Source organism: Centrocercus urophasianus, unplaced genomic scaffold (assembly GCF_019232065.1).
Source record: "Centrocercus urophasianus isolate 14NV4802_14NV808 unplaced genomic scaffold, USGS_Curo_1.0 seq_14, whole genome shotgun sequence".
Classification (NCBI taxonomy): domain Eukaryota; kingdom Metazoa; phylum Chordata; class Aves; order Galliformes; family Phasianidae; genus Centrocercus; species Centrocercus urophasianus.
Genome location: NW_024884586.1, coordinates 10,832,919 through 10,847,410, shown reverse-complemented (window position 1 = coordinate 10,847,410; position 14,492 = coordinate 10,832,919). Strand labels below are relative to the sequence as shown.

The window sequence follows — 14,492 nt, the reverse complement described above, 5'->3', positions numbered from 1 at the left end:
TTGAAAAAGATCTGAAATTAAGAACTCCTGGGCTCAAAAAAGCCACAAGATCTGAGTTGTAGGTGTTATATTTGGAGAGAAAGACAGCTGTGAAGAGGAAAAACAGCATATGTGCATTTGTTTGTCTTAACACAAAGCAGGAGACACAGTGCATTAATAGAAAAGGGCTCTTCCTTCTCTCCTTTTCCAACTTTGATGTTTGTTCTTTGGGTGCTCTCCTAATGGTTCAAACCCCAGTGACATCTGTCTCCTTCTCTGCCTGAGCTGGAGCTGCAGCATCTCAGAGCTCTGCCACAGTGAAAGATCTGCACTGATGTCTGGTTGTACATCCAGACTCCAGGACACAGACTCTACTGGTAACACTTTGTAGGGCCCATCACCCTTTTATTTGGTCTACAGTGTTAAGGATTTTCAGCTACACTGTCAGTGTTCTGACTAGTAACCCTACAGAGCTAGCATTGCATGAGGAAGAGCAGTTGTAGTATCTCACTTTGAGACAAAAATCTTCCTAATCTGCATATGGTTTGAATAATACTGTGAGGATAAAGCAGCCATGAAATAGGTCTATTACTACTGCTTTTAATACTGCTCCTGTCAAGAAATAAAGTAGTCCTTCATAGTGTTTTTTCCCCTGGAGATCCAATTCTAGCAGTGAAAATGAGTGTGTGTGTGTGGGGGGGGGGGGGGGGAAACACCAAAAAAAAACCAAAAACAGTGATTCAACCAGTGCAGGATCTGACATTAGAAAAATAATGTCACGTAAAATAATGAGAGCGTAAGGTTTATGACTGCTTATTTGGTGGGGCTGGGGTTATCCAATGGGAGAAATACTACCAAAGTCCAGTGAGATATGGTTACCAGGCAGGAATCCCAGGAGATTCTGTTACCATGCAGGAATCCCATGAGACAGTATTATCAAGCAGGAATCTGTAGTATTCAGTTCACCACCAGGCAGTAATATTAGATTTTTAGAATTAAATCCAGCAGTATCTTGTTTTATAAGAGTTGGCACATAAGGAATAGAGAAAAATGCAATGGAAGAAAGATGTCTCCTTGGAATCTGAACTGGAAGCCCCAGTCATTATACCGATTCCTAGAAATAAAGCATCACAGATTCTTATGATCATGAGATATCTTTGACTAAACATGACATCAATCACTTATTAGATGAAAAGATCGGTTAAAATATTTTTACAAGTACAGATTTGCTCACTGAAGTGTTGAGGCATGAATGCTATTGTGACTACATTTTTTTTTTTTTTGTGTAATCTTTTGATTTTCTGATTTATAATGGAGTTTGCTGATACCACAAGAGGTACTACTTTATACATGTGTAACAGAAGAAAACAAAATGCATTTTCTTCATTATCTTTTTTGTAGTACCTGTATCACTGGAGGATTTGGCAAGATATGACAAGACACTGATTCCAGAAGACATAGTTTAATCTCAGCCCCACTATAGAGATTGGCCACTACACTTGCAAGCCTGAGAGCCATTTGCCAGAGACGGAGAAAAGCTGAGAAACTACCTAGCAACCCAAAGGAAGAAACAAAGGCTCCTATTCCCATTTGGTCACAACAGATTATTCTGAATGCTCATCTTTTAATTGCAACATTTTCCTTCCTCTATCACAATACAGCTTTATCAGTGTTTAGTCCAGTATATACTCTGATCAAGCACAAAAACCCCTCAACAGTCAGAAATCTACCAGAGCAGCTCAACTCTCCCACATTTATCAGAGTGAAGGGGAAGGCAAGAAAACCAAGGACTTTAGGTGAGAAGTGAGACAGGAGAAATGGAAAACCATTGGGAAAAAAAGCAAACAAACAAAACCACAACACACACTGATAAACTATGCTAGGAAACTTACAAGATAAACCACTGGGGTGCCCAGCAGAGGCACAAGGGTCAAGACTGCATGGAAGAGAACACAGAGACCCTGCAGATGCTATTGCTACTTGGGTACAGCCCTCAGTGAGACACAGCCTCCGAAGTCATGTCTTTCTGGACAAACTGGCAGCAGAGGTGTCACCCGTGGGACAGAGCCAGGTATTCCCATTGCTTTTCAAAGCTGCGGAAGGACTTGTCTCTGGTATTTAGATGTGATTACAGCTGAAGAGAAAGAAAAGGAGGTGACAGGAAGGAATATAAAACTCAAGAGGCATTAGCCTGTTTGCTGTGTTTGAGAAGACATTTGCTTGAGTGCTTGTGAACAAGAAAGTAGGCACAGCTGAATAGCAGGCTTAAGGAAAGTCAGTTTAGCTTCAGAAGAGGATGTACGTACACTGATCAGATCTTAACCCTAAAAGACATAACCAAACAATTGTGCGAACATGGAAGACTTCTGAATGTGCTAAGTGGACCATCAGAAAACATAACACCTGTAGCAGGGATATTGGTGACACAGAGGTACTGGAAAGATTTCAGAGAAAGATTACTGATAATGTCAGATGGAAAGGTTCCCAAACCTACACAGAGAGATGCAAATCACAACCACAGTGCTTTTGTGATAAAGATTTCATCTCGGCAGGTAATGGCATGGGACCATTAGCTTACAGACCACAGCTAACCCAGCAGCTCTCAAGTGCTAATGGCTTGCAGCACTGGTAACAGTCTTGAGGCAGCTAGATCCCTGAGGTCTCCCCTCTATACATCTCTCTACGCACTCCTTTTGCTCGCATCATGACACTTATCTCCACTCAGGAGACTAGAAAAATGCATTTTAAAGCAAACACCATTTGGGAAAAATACTCTGCTTTGGCATTCATTTGTTGTGAACAATGACGAGTTTCACATGAAAATTGTTAAATGACCACTTGGAAGGATTCAAAACGTTCATATGTTCTATGCCAACAGGACAAGCTAAAAGCCAATGGCTGATCTCACAGGTCTGAAGATGTCAGAGAAATCTCCAGTCTGTAGAAACCACTGACGTTTCACAAAGTTGGTTTCCTCCTGTTTAGTTAAATGCCTTTCTGTTAACACAAAATGCTTCTAAAAGTTTTGTCTTGTATTGCAAAGCAATCACTCATCTTTTCACTTGCTCTCACAGTCTTTCAGAAATACATGCTGCTTTATCAGTCACCCCATCAGCATCTCCTTTACTAACAAATGAGCACACAATATAGACTTTCAAAAATTTGGCTGCAGAGCTACTCATTTTAGTGACAGGGAAACGTTTACTGCAGCATGACTTGCTGAAATCAGGTGGAGTCACAAAGCAGCCAATGCAACAAGTCATAAGATTGAGACTTAGAGCAGAAATCTGGTCATGAATTTGGTTTGGGATTTATTGCTCAGCAACTTGCAGCACAGCTCATCAACAGCTGGCTCTCTAGCCAAAACATACTGGCAAACAGAGAAAAATTGTCATAGTAACAGCATTACAGTGCATACTGCAATGGCACTCCAGCCTGCTAAGGGAATTCCTAAGTGGTACCATAGTAAAAATTATGACTAATAATAACCAGTAGTAGTAACTATTGCTGCTACTAATAATAGCAAAAATTATATTTATAGTATAACAACAGCTAGATATATTTAGCTAGTATTTGGTGATTCCAAACTGAAGTTAAACACGTCTGGCCTGCTTCTTACAAGCCCTCTGCTGAGGAATTGCAGACCCTCCAGCAGTACTGAGTTAATCCGTGAGCAAAGGCGTTGCTTCAGTTCCTCTTTATATCTAATGGAACTACTTTTCCTTTATCTGTAGCCATCACAGAAGCTTGAATAACATATAACCATGTGTAGCTTTGTCATAAATGCATGTGGATTTGGCCAAAACTAAAACAACAAGAGGCCAACTCACCAGAACATGAAGCAAAATTTGTCAATTTCAGGCAATTCCTTTCCCAAGCCTCCATGCACCTCCTATTTAGTCACTTTATCCTGGATTGGCTCCTCTTTCCTGTTGTGCTTTCAGACCATTCTATGAACCACAAAAACTTTGAGAAGTTTTTCCCTTTTGTGGGAACTTCTCATTGCCCTATCCCAATTCCCACTGTGACAAAAGAGGTAAAGTGCCCTCTAAAGGAACAGTACTATGGCAAGGCACTATGCACAAACTACTGCAGCGCCAGAAGGGAAAAATTCTCTAAAACACGTTGTCATCATCATCAAATCTTGTTCCTACAAATTTGGGGGCTCACTCTGCAACCTGTGTTCACACTGACATGAAGGCTCTACAACGCATGAGAATCGCTTGCAGGCCATCCTTCAGGCTTGGTAAAAAAAATAACAGCAACTTGCTACTGTTAACTAGTAAAGTATAACTTCATACAATATTTGTTGATGAGTTATGCATTTGCATCAAAACTGGGAGTACCTTCCTTTGCTTTTTCCATAATTTTCCTGTTGCAGAGTAAGCAAATTTCCTTAACAAAAGGGAGAAAACAAGAAACAGCTTGAACCATGTAAAAACTTAACACAGAAGAACACTTACCAGCTCGATTCTTCTCACTACATCCCCTTGCCTTTGTAGTGGCCCCGGATAAATCCCTTCCTCAGCCAACACAAGGAAGAAATGAAAAATTTTAGATGAAAAGAGGAGATCTGACTGCAGGTGTAATATATCTGCTAATTGCAACACATTCACTACAGGTGATACTGCTTACCTCTTCAATGAGTGATAGCAAGACCTGCCAGTATCAACAAATAACGTTCTCATTAAACCATTTTGGTTGTGGGCCAGCGAGGGTGGGGGAGATAAAGGATTTCCAGTCATACAAACAGGGTAGCTCTGAGGTCTCCTTGGCTCTTACTCCTTCTGATACCTTTGTCTTTAGATTACATGATTTTGCACAGGGTCACAGTTTGGCACTCCCTAAAAAAGGTTTCTGAGAGTGGTTTGATCTACCTACTTTACATAGGATAGTCAGCACCAAAAACATCTGTCTTTTCTGGACTCTCCTCATGAATAAAAGCCACATGATTTATCTCACGTATCTCATCCTTCCAAGAGTGGCTCTTCTGTGACATGCTGCTCCAGTCCCTATATGCCATGTTGTAGCATCTTGACCAGTTTCAGCTCTCCTCTTTCCGTGGCCACACTTCTTTGATTGAAGACAACATAGCATTTCCTCTTCTCTTCTCAAAACCACCATATAAACAGATATCATTCACCCAGGCTGTTGCTTTGCCAGCACTGGCCAAAAAGACAAAAGGAAAAAGACCTGACTGCAGTAATTTGAAATTACAGCTTCAAAAACTATCGATCACTAGCAGCTACCCGAGCAAGTCAGCCAGCAGCTTATTGTGTTTGCTGTTTGTCCTCCTTGTGGTTTGATTGTAATTGAAGTCCTCGACAAATTTCTGTCAGAAAAAATAATAATTTTAGTGATGATAAGTATTGTTGTTATACATTGTAGTTGTTGTATTTTGTCTAACAACTCACATGCACACCCTTCATTCTCATTAAGGCCAATAATAATGTACATGGAGAGTTAAATCAACATAATCATTCTGAATGGGTGTGCACTGGACACAGTGTTGTAGGCAATAGAAATTACATTTTGCAGTAAAGAGTATTTCATCTTCATTAAGTTCCTTTGTTTTCCAATGCAATAAACAGTCACATGGGCTCCAATGCTTTTTATTTTTCTGAGTTTCTGCATTTGAACTTCAAGTGATGAGTAGCTTCCCTGTATGCTGGCCCAACGATGGAGTGAAACATAGATTTGCTAGTTAAAAACTGAAAGAAGAGGGGAGAAAATCCCAGATTGACTTTGAAAGGACTGTTTTAAATGACAGAATTGTTTTTCATCAAATACTTTTACACAAATTTGTTTTTTATCCTATGAAAGCAAATGAATATTGTGAAAACTCTAGATCATTCTGTATGTCATTTGAGAACTAGGAAATGTCATTAATATAGCCAGAAACATATGTTATTCCTGCTATCCAGTGTTTCACAGTTCCACAGAAAGGCTGAATTTTGTGGATGTACACCAAAAGCCCAAAATGGAGGCTTTTGATTTTCCTGGTTCTTTACATACTAAGTAAATTGTGTGCAGCCTGTCCCATGTGGGTCAACTGGAGCTCTGCTGCGTTCCTTTTGTGGTGGAGGGTGTGCTTCAGTGGTTATTATAAGACTGTAAGACTTTGGGGTTCGCAGGGCTTTTTCTGGACGTGTCTCTAACTGAGTGGAATATTTTGTGACTGTATATAGCATGTGGCAAATAGCATAGCAGTGACTGCACGGCACTGTCTGAATTCCCTGGGCAGGGAGTTTTCATTATGTATCATTCTCATCCTTCTGTTCTGATTCCAACAACTCACATGCACATCCTTCATTCCCATTAAGTCCAATAGTAATGTACACAGAAATTTAAATCAATGTAATCATTCTGAATGGGCGTGCACAGAACATAACCTCAGTATCTCTAGTAGGGACCAGACTTTCTGTAGGCTCCTTTTCTTTTATTTTTTCTTCCAGCATCTCAGGCAACTGCATGGAAATGACTGAGACTAAATTTCAGTCGGTGTTTTTCATGCATTAGCTCACCCAGTATTGCAACTGGATCACAATAAAGTCAAAATGAGATAACTGTGGGACTTGTTCTGCTTGCACGTGACAGCTAACAGTTTTTAGATGACCACAGTATTACACTCAGTGTTTGCAGGATATATGTATTTGGGAAGGAGACTTGACTTGGCTCTAAGCTTCTTCCAATCCTTCCATGAAGGGAATCATAGAATCATAGAATGGTTTGGGTTGGAAGGGACTTTTAAGATCATCTAATTCTAGCCCCCTGCTATAGGCAGGGATATCTCCGTCTAGACCAGATTGTTCACAGCCCCATCCAGCCAGGCCTTGAATGCTTTCAGGGTGGAGGCATCCACAGCCCCTTTGGGCAACCTGTTCAGTGTCTCAATCAAAGGTTAGTGCTGTGAAATGATCAATATCAAAGTCTGTGTGTAACTCATTCTACACTTTAAAATAAAAAAGTACAACATACTAAATAGGGCAAGTTTCTAAGCTAATTGCTTGGAGATCTGTTCCCACTAAGTGCATAAGAAGCTTACATTCTCTTTTTCCAAACATAAGTATATTTTAAAATAGAAGAAAAATTGTAAGCTCATATCATAAAACTTCATAAACTCATACCATAATAATCATAAATTCATTGCTGAGGGCTAAGGAGATGGTGCAGCTTCACCAAACTTGACTTTGAGTCCAGTTCTGTTCCTTCCTTCACCTACAGGAACAAAAGTTGACTCTGTGAGACACGTGCTCTTAGAGCAGCCCTATCCCACTAGGAACCATTCGAAAGAAGATAAGTAATCACTCTCTTTCATTTGCTTGTGGAATTTTTTATTTTGGTTGCTTTGTTGGTTGGTTGGTGGGTTTTTTTTTGCTTGTTTGTTGTTTTTGTTTTTTAAAATGAGTATCTGTTAGTTTCTGTAATGCTGATGTTACTGTAGCTCTTGTGAGAAAGATGAAATGAAGTGAGAAGACAGACAGGAGACAGAGGTAAAATTAAAATGATCCACTAGTATGAAGTTGCTCTCAGCCTTGAAGGACAAACAGGAATTAAATGATTAAGTCAAAATTCATGCAATGTACTATGCCATCTCTGCAGGTTTCTTGATGTCAAATGGATCTTTCTGGGCAAGGATTGTGCACCAACACTTAGTCACGTCTTGTACGATCCAAACTGAGAGTGAGAACTGGCTCCCATTGTGATTTATAAGGACTGCTATTAAGCAGCATAAAGAGAGTGTATCACAATGACTGACACATCTGTTGACAGGTAACCTATTCTACAAGTTTCATGCTTCTTAGCTGTATATCTGTCTTCTTAGCCAACTTTCTTTCCAAATGCCTTGAGGAGAAAGAAGTTACATATTATATTATTATAATTGCTGCCACTGTCTTCATGCAACACAGAATTTGGTGGGTAACCTCAAGGCTGGTTGGTCTTCATATTGTAGGGCCGTTATCTGTGTATTTTATATTGACGTTTCCCTTTCAAACTCTTACCCAGTAAATAAAACTGTTGTTTTTATTTGTCCTGTGCCTCCGGCCTGCGTTTTCAGGGAGTTATGTAGTGCTTAACTGGATAATTTCAGTAAGCTGTTAAACTATTTTCTCTTGGCTGTTCTCAGAGTCTTCTGTCTGTCAGTGTGCAAAGCAAAATTTTAGTCATGATCAGTGTTGGTCATTAGGAAGGAGGAGTATTTACAGGGGTTTCAGGACATCTGTGTTTTAGCCCTGCCCCCCCCACAGCCCTTAAGGGAGCACAGTCTGGAGCTCAATCAAACCAAAGGAGCCCAGCTGCAAGCTGTACTGTCCTCAAGCGCCAAGTTAATGTCATGGGTTCTTTACAGTGTGCCATGTCAGGAAAGCCACTTGCTTAGACCAGCCTTTCAGAACCTCTACCACAGCAGTTCAACAGCCCAGACAGACCACACAGATCTTAAACAACCTCTGTGATCTATTTCCCCTCTGCCACCCCAGATGTAGGTGAAGGCATCTGATCTGGTGCAACAGAGGGCAATGGGATGGAAAGGAGGGCGGTAAAACTAAGCTCACAGAGGTATTTTGAGGGTATGGCCACCCACCTTAGAGAGAACTCAGATCTTGCAGTGATGAACACCGTGAAAAATCCAGGAATAAATAAGGAAAAGAGACATCCATTTGTTTCATGGTTGTGATGCTAAAGGTCAACTGGAAAAGTTACTCCCCTACATGCTCAGAGAGGTTATGGATTGTACAGCTATGTCCATATATGTTCTGACAGATTTTAAGTGTTGCTTTGCTGGGAAGTTTTAAAATTCAGCAATACACGTCATTTGCTTACAACAGCCAGTTTTCTTCACATCAGCCACCGGTAGAAAATGATTCATACAAAAGAGGCCACATGTTGAACAGATTTGTGTAAGCCAGTTATGCTACACTCAAAGTCAGCTAAAACATTCTCACACAAAAAGTTAACTTAAGCTACTATTTCCCACAATAATAACAATAAAAATAAGCTTAACAAACATTTACCCTGCTTCTCAAAACTCATTTTCTGTTATGTTTCCTTTTACCAGTTTTGTTTGGCAGAATACCATGTAATGGATCAGCAAGAGTATGCCTGCCATAATCTGACAGAAGGAAAAAAATGTATATTTTTAGTTTGAAAATGTTTATAGTTTCAATAGGTAGAAAGGATACAGGACAAGGAAGGATAAAATAGCACATGCAGAAATGTCAGCAGTCAATATAAGCCTAGGAGTTTTAGAATGAGAATGATCCTGGCTGAGAACTAAGTTATCAACAAAAGACATACACTGGTAGCAAGAGCCCTCTGAACATATTTCTTCACCTTGGTTCTTGGACTTCCCCGCTAAACTTAGGCTCGAATTTCAAGAAGCTAGAATCAGTGGGCTGTGAGTCTATGGCAAGACCCCAGGACATTACTGCCCACAAGAAAGATGTGTTTGGCTGATAGCTTTCTAGGACATTTCTATTTCCTATCCCACTGAGTCCTGCTCCTCAAGAACAAAAACTCCAGTCGTATACTCCCTCTCTATTAATGAAACATTGAACTCACCCTTTGATATTCTTGATCTGAGAAAGATGGTATCTCTGAAGAGATACCTGAAGAGTCTTCAGGTCTTCCATGTTCTCCATTCATCCTACTGCCCTACAGAAAAGCAGCACCTCCAGTTTCAAGAGCTGACACTAATCACAACATCAGAGAGAAATCCTACTTAGGCTGTTACAAATTCCTCCCTTAACTGGCTCTCATGCTATCACACCCCAAAGCTCGTTTTCACACCATTTATATTTGACTCATTCAAGTAAGCAGTGGCATTATAAAGGCAATTGCAGAGAAGATCAACCAGGTAAGAGACAATCTTCAGCCCTGTGGTTAAAGTTTGTGTGTTATTTAGTTATCTTTTATCATGAATGCTACTTCCACAAAAGACATTTATTTCTGTAATCGTATCAGCTGGTCCTGAGGATGGAGAAGGGAGTATAACAGAGAAAGAGAAACAAGGGAGAGAATAATGAACAAGAACTGTGTGCGTGGCAGTGTGGCAAAAAGAGCTGCTATCAGTATAAAAGCTAAGAGAGAGTAAAAAAAAAAAACAACTGCTGGAAAGACGGCATGGTAGTGATAGTAAGATTGGGAGTTTGGGCTTTGAGGAATGCATGGTTAAAGAAAGTCATGGAGCAAAGCTGCAGCCTGCAGAAACACAGTGAGAAGCAGTGGGTATCATGGATTGCTCAGATGTTTCTTCACCTGAGATCTATTACTGTGTCAGTCAGTGGCAGAGACCAGCTGGACAAAGAATTGGCCTGCGGTGACCATAGCAGATCAGTCGGCTAAAAACAGAGCTGGGTCTCCCATGCGGTTGCTGTCACCACACTGTCACCCCACACCTCAGAAATGGCAACACAGAAACAGTAATCTTACTTCCCAAAATTAATAAAGCAAATGAATCAAGCATGAAAGCTGAAGAAAAATAAAAACTTCTAAGACATTGAATATAATTCATAGAAAGTCAAATGTTTGTGACTTGATTCTCTCTTTGGTGCCCAAACCCACAGCAGTGTGTGCATGTGAGCAGCACAGTCACAAGCTGGAAACATGAACTATAGCATCTGAGCCACTGAAGGCATACAGGAGCCACACAGATGGATGCAGTCCTCTCTGATCTCCACTTTATACAGGAATACTACTGCTCAAGTTCAGTAGCAGCAGAGGGAGTAGCTGTGGAAAAAGTCCATTCGCATTACAAGCAAAGTGACACCCAGTCATCCAGCTGAAGCAGTGCAAGTACACAGGAGAGAGGTTATTAGTGCCTTTGTTATCTGCCCAGCATCGCAGCTGCTTGCTGTTATACTCCACTGCCCTTTTCCAATACATAACGCTACAACATCACCCAAGATAATAAGGTTTTGATCACAGCAAGACGCTCACAACAGCAAACAGTCCAGGCACACAGAGATCAAATAGACCAGCTGCAAACAGAAAAAAAAATAAAAGGAGTGCATATGACTCGCTGGCGTGTGTGGGTATGCATGCTATGCGGGCAGCAGAGGCCGGGATGCGAAGGTCTCCCAGCGACCCCGGCCCTTTGGGCTCATGCCCCAGCACTGCGCCGCATTCCAGCCTCTCCCGGCCTGCTGCCCTGCTTGCACAGAGGGGCAGCCAGACGTGAATGTGAGAAAGCTCTCTCAGGCGATTCCCTTCTGCAGGTTGCTGGGGAGTTGTCTCCCAAAATCATCAGAATTAAAAGGGGTATGTGCAAAAAGGGAGCTGGGATACAGGCTTGCATTTTATTATTATTATTATTATTTTTTACCATGTCTTGGTAGCATGCAAACATAGTGAAAATGCTTTTTCCTGACAACACACTTCTCTGTGCCCCTTCCACTCCACTCTTTATCCCTTCAGATCAAAACCCCTGAGCAATATTTTTCAGGGCCATTTACATCCACTTAGTGGGGTTAATAAGTTGATTTTCCAATGGACATACATCCGTTTGGAGATACAGACACACAGCCAAGTTCAGGTGGCTTCTGTGCCAGTGCAAACTAATTTCCATAAAGGTTGAAGAGAAACGACAGATTCCTACTTCCCTTTTTCTTTCAGAATACATGGTACAGATTTGAATCTGGGTGTGGACCTGAATTCTATGAATCCTTTCTTCTTGCTTATACTTTAAGCCTAGAGGAATTTGGAAAGCAGAGCTGTCTGAACTGTGATATTCACATCCTTCTAAGGAAACAGAGCCAACATATCATGAAGACATTTTACCCATTTTAATATTCAAATTATTACTGTGAAAGAGTGTGTGACACAAGGTGTAGGGGGTATACAACGATGGAGAACGGCATGATATGGAAGAGTCATAAGAATAAACTATGGGATGATCCAGAGACAGCCAGTTACTCTCCACTGCATGAAAGCTGAATGGGTGTTGGATGCTCTATCCCAAGAGCCTGGCCAACCGTGGGCAAATCATTGCGTCTCTTCGTGTCCATCTATGGCCTGGGATAATTCTATGTTTCTGCCTCACAAAGGGTAAAGATAAAGGAGCTGTTTCAGTGTTACACAAACAGAGCTATAGAAACTCCATGGATCTGGAAACATTATAGTCATGGAAAAAAAAGAAAAATAAAAAGAGAAAATACAGTCTCAATGACTTCTATAGGGAATATGCTATTTGGATTTTTTCCTGTAATAGTAATTTCCAACTGGAAATATTTTTGCTGAAGCACAAAGGCCCTGAATGTCAGCAGCTTCCACTTGTCATTTACACCTGTTGCAAATTTAAACTGCTGCAGCCTTACTTTGCTTTCATCTCCATGTATTTTCCACAGGTACACACAGCTCAGCGACCGGTGTGCTTTGAAGCATCAGAAGTAGTGCTCTGCAGGTAGTAGGAGCTTTGCTTTGGTGTGTTGTAGAACTGTATCTGCACAGAGTTTAATGAACTGCCTGTATTGTAAAGGTACCAAGAGTTCATATTCAGACCTCTGGGCAGTTCAGATATCAACTCCAACAGTACACACTCTAACACACAAGAATATTGGTAATTCAAGGCAAAGCCAAACTGTATTCCTCCGTTCTTGCCTGGAAACTTCTTGCTTTTTCTTTCAGAAAGATTCTTTTCAAGCTTTTATGGAAAGAGTACCATTTCATTCTGTCAAAAGTTGAAGAATGAACTTGTAGAAGTGTCCCTTATGGGCCAGTGGTATTGTTGCTATTATGTGATGTTCTGGATACTTTGTGAACTAACTGGGACCTGATCTTATAAAGGTATGGACTCAGAAGGTAATGGACACTTCAGGATTCATTCTTGTGTGTCCTAGAGTGTTGGATATTAAGAGAATGTCTTCTCTAGAAAGAGTGGGGAGACCTTAGAACAGATTATTGATAGAGCTGGTGGTTTCACATTCCTGGAGGTGTCCAAGGTGTGGATGTGGCACTGAGGGACATGGTCAGTGGGTGTGGTGGTGATACGCTGCTGGTTGGACTTAGTGATCTTTAGTGGTCTTCTCCAACCTTAAGGATTCCATGATTCTATGATTCTATGACCAGGACCCTGCCTGATGCACAGCACTGTCATCTGGAATGGAACCCTGTGCTGCTCAGGTGCAAATGGAGACACAGTAAGTGTGTGTGTTTAACCTCAGCAGATTTCCCAGCCAGTAAACCTCGACAGAGAAACCTTCACATTTTGCTCTCTTTAAAACACATGCTTAAACAGACTTGTTGGACACACTAGGACAAAGTTACAGCTAGGAGGCTCCTAAGCCTCAATCAGCAGCATGGCAACAGCCAGTTGCTTTTCCATCCTGAAAGGTGCAGTTTTTCCAACCTGAAAAGCTCTGGAGAAAAGGTACAAACACACACACAGACTTCATACACCTCAAATAAAAGCACATCATCTGAGTTTGCTCAGGTTTAGCGAAGGTCAGAGATTTTCGCACTTAGGTGAGCTGTCATCTGGCTCGGGGCAATTCTCTTTTCTCTCGCATCCTTTGCTGGAACAGCAGGAGTGCTTTACTGGTGTGAAAGACTAAACTGTCCTCAGGCTATAAAGGGCTTGAGTCACAAACCGCTTCCCCCCACTTTCTTATTAATTCAGAGCCTGCCAAGACTGTTCTAATGTGCCCTCACCTGTGGGTTCTGAAAACCTGTTGAGGGCCGAGGCTTAGGCTCAGAGATGTGACAAACAGATGGGATTTACTCAAATCAAAGCAGCTCAGGTCTGCTGGAATCTGTACTCCTACTTTTAAAAACAGGGTTTCAATTCCATGAATTTAAACTTAATGAAGTAATTATCTAAGAACAACTGCATCATTAAGGCAAAGCAGCAAGATCTAAGTGCATGCTCAACAAAGATTGCAAAACAGTCATACCATTAAAAAATGCAGCAACATTGATGTGCATGGGCAGCCTCTATAGGCCAGAAATGAACTACCTACTGTCATTACTGTCCCTATCAGCATACTGACCAAGAATGAGCCCCACATGTCCTCCACTCCAGAGCAGTGCTGTACTTTCTGGCTTCCTAAACACATATTTAGAACCAAAAATATTATTACTGCTTTCAAGCCTCTACTGCTTCATTGACTGTTTTCTGCCTTAGCCCTTTCTATATTTTCTTTTCTTTCTTCTTTTTTCTTTTCTTTTTTGTTGTTGTTGTTGTTGCTGCATTCTCTTTCATTTTTCATTTTGTAAACCTCCCATGCAACAACTATTTTGGCTGTTAATGAAGGGAATTTTTCTGCATCCAGCAAACAGTAAACCATGTCGCTTGGTTACAGCAAAAGCTGAAATTCCACAGATTTCCACAATGTCATATATTGTGTTGGGAGGGAAAGTGTGCTGGGCATTCTCTGACTTTTGTGTGCCGTGTTAGCATTTGTAAACACGTATAAAAGAGAGAGAAAAAAAAAAAAAAAGAGGAAGGAAAGAGGAAGAAAAAAGAAGAGAGGAGAGGAGAGGAGAGGAGAGGAGAGGAGAGGAGAGGAGAGGAGAGG

The 14,492-nt window shown here is 41.1% G+C and overlaps 1 long non-coding RNA gene across 3 annotated transcripts in view; it reads right to left on the bottom strand.

Moving 5' to 3' along the window:
* LOC122157882 overlaps window positions 1-14,492 on the bottom strand; it is a 34,397-nt gene that overhangs the window by 9,637 nt on the left and 10,268 nt on the right. For 2 of the 3 annotated variants that reach the window (XR_006168040.1, XR_006168042.1), the window contains exons 5-7: window positions 9,541-9,633; window positions 7,107-7,197; window positions 4,443-5,311 (exon numbers count right to left, since the gene is read on the bottom strand). This is a non-coding gene — a long non-coding RNA (uncharacterized LOC122157882). The remainder of the gene's footprint in view (window positions 1-4,442; window positions 5,312-7,106; window positions 7,198-9,540; window positions 9,634-14,492) is intronic. The other variant, XR_006168041.1, reaches the window with a different exon arrangement.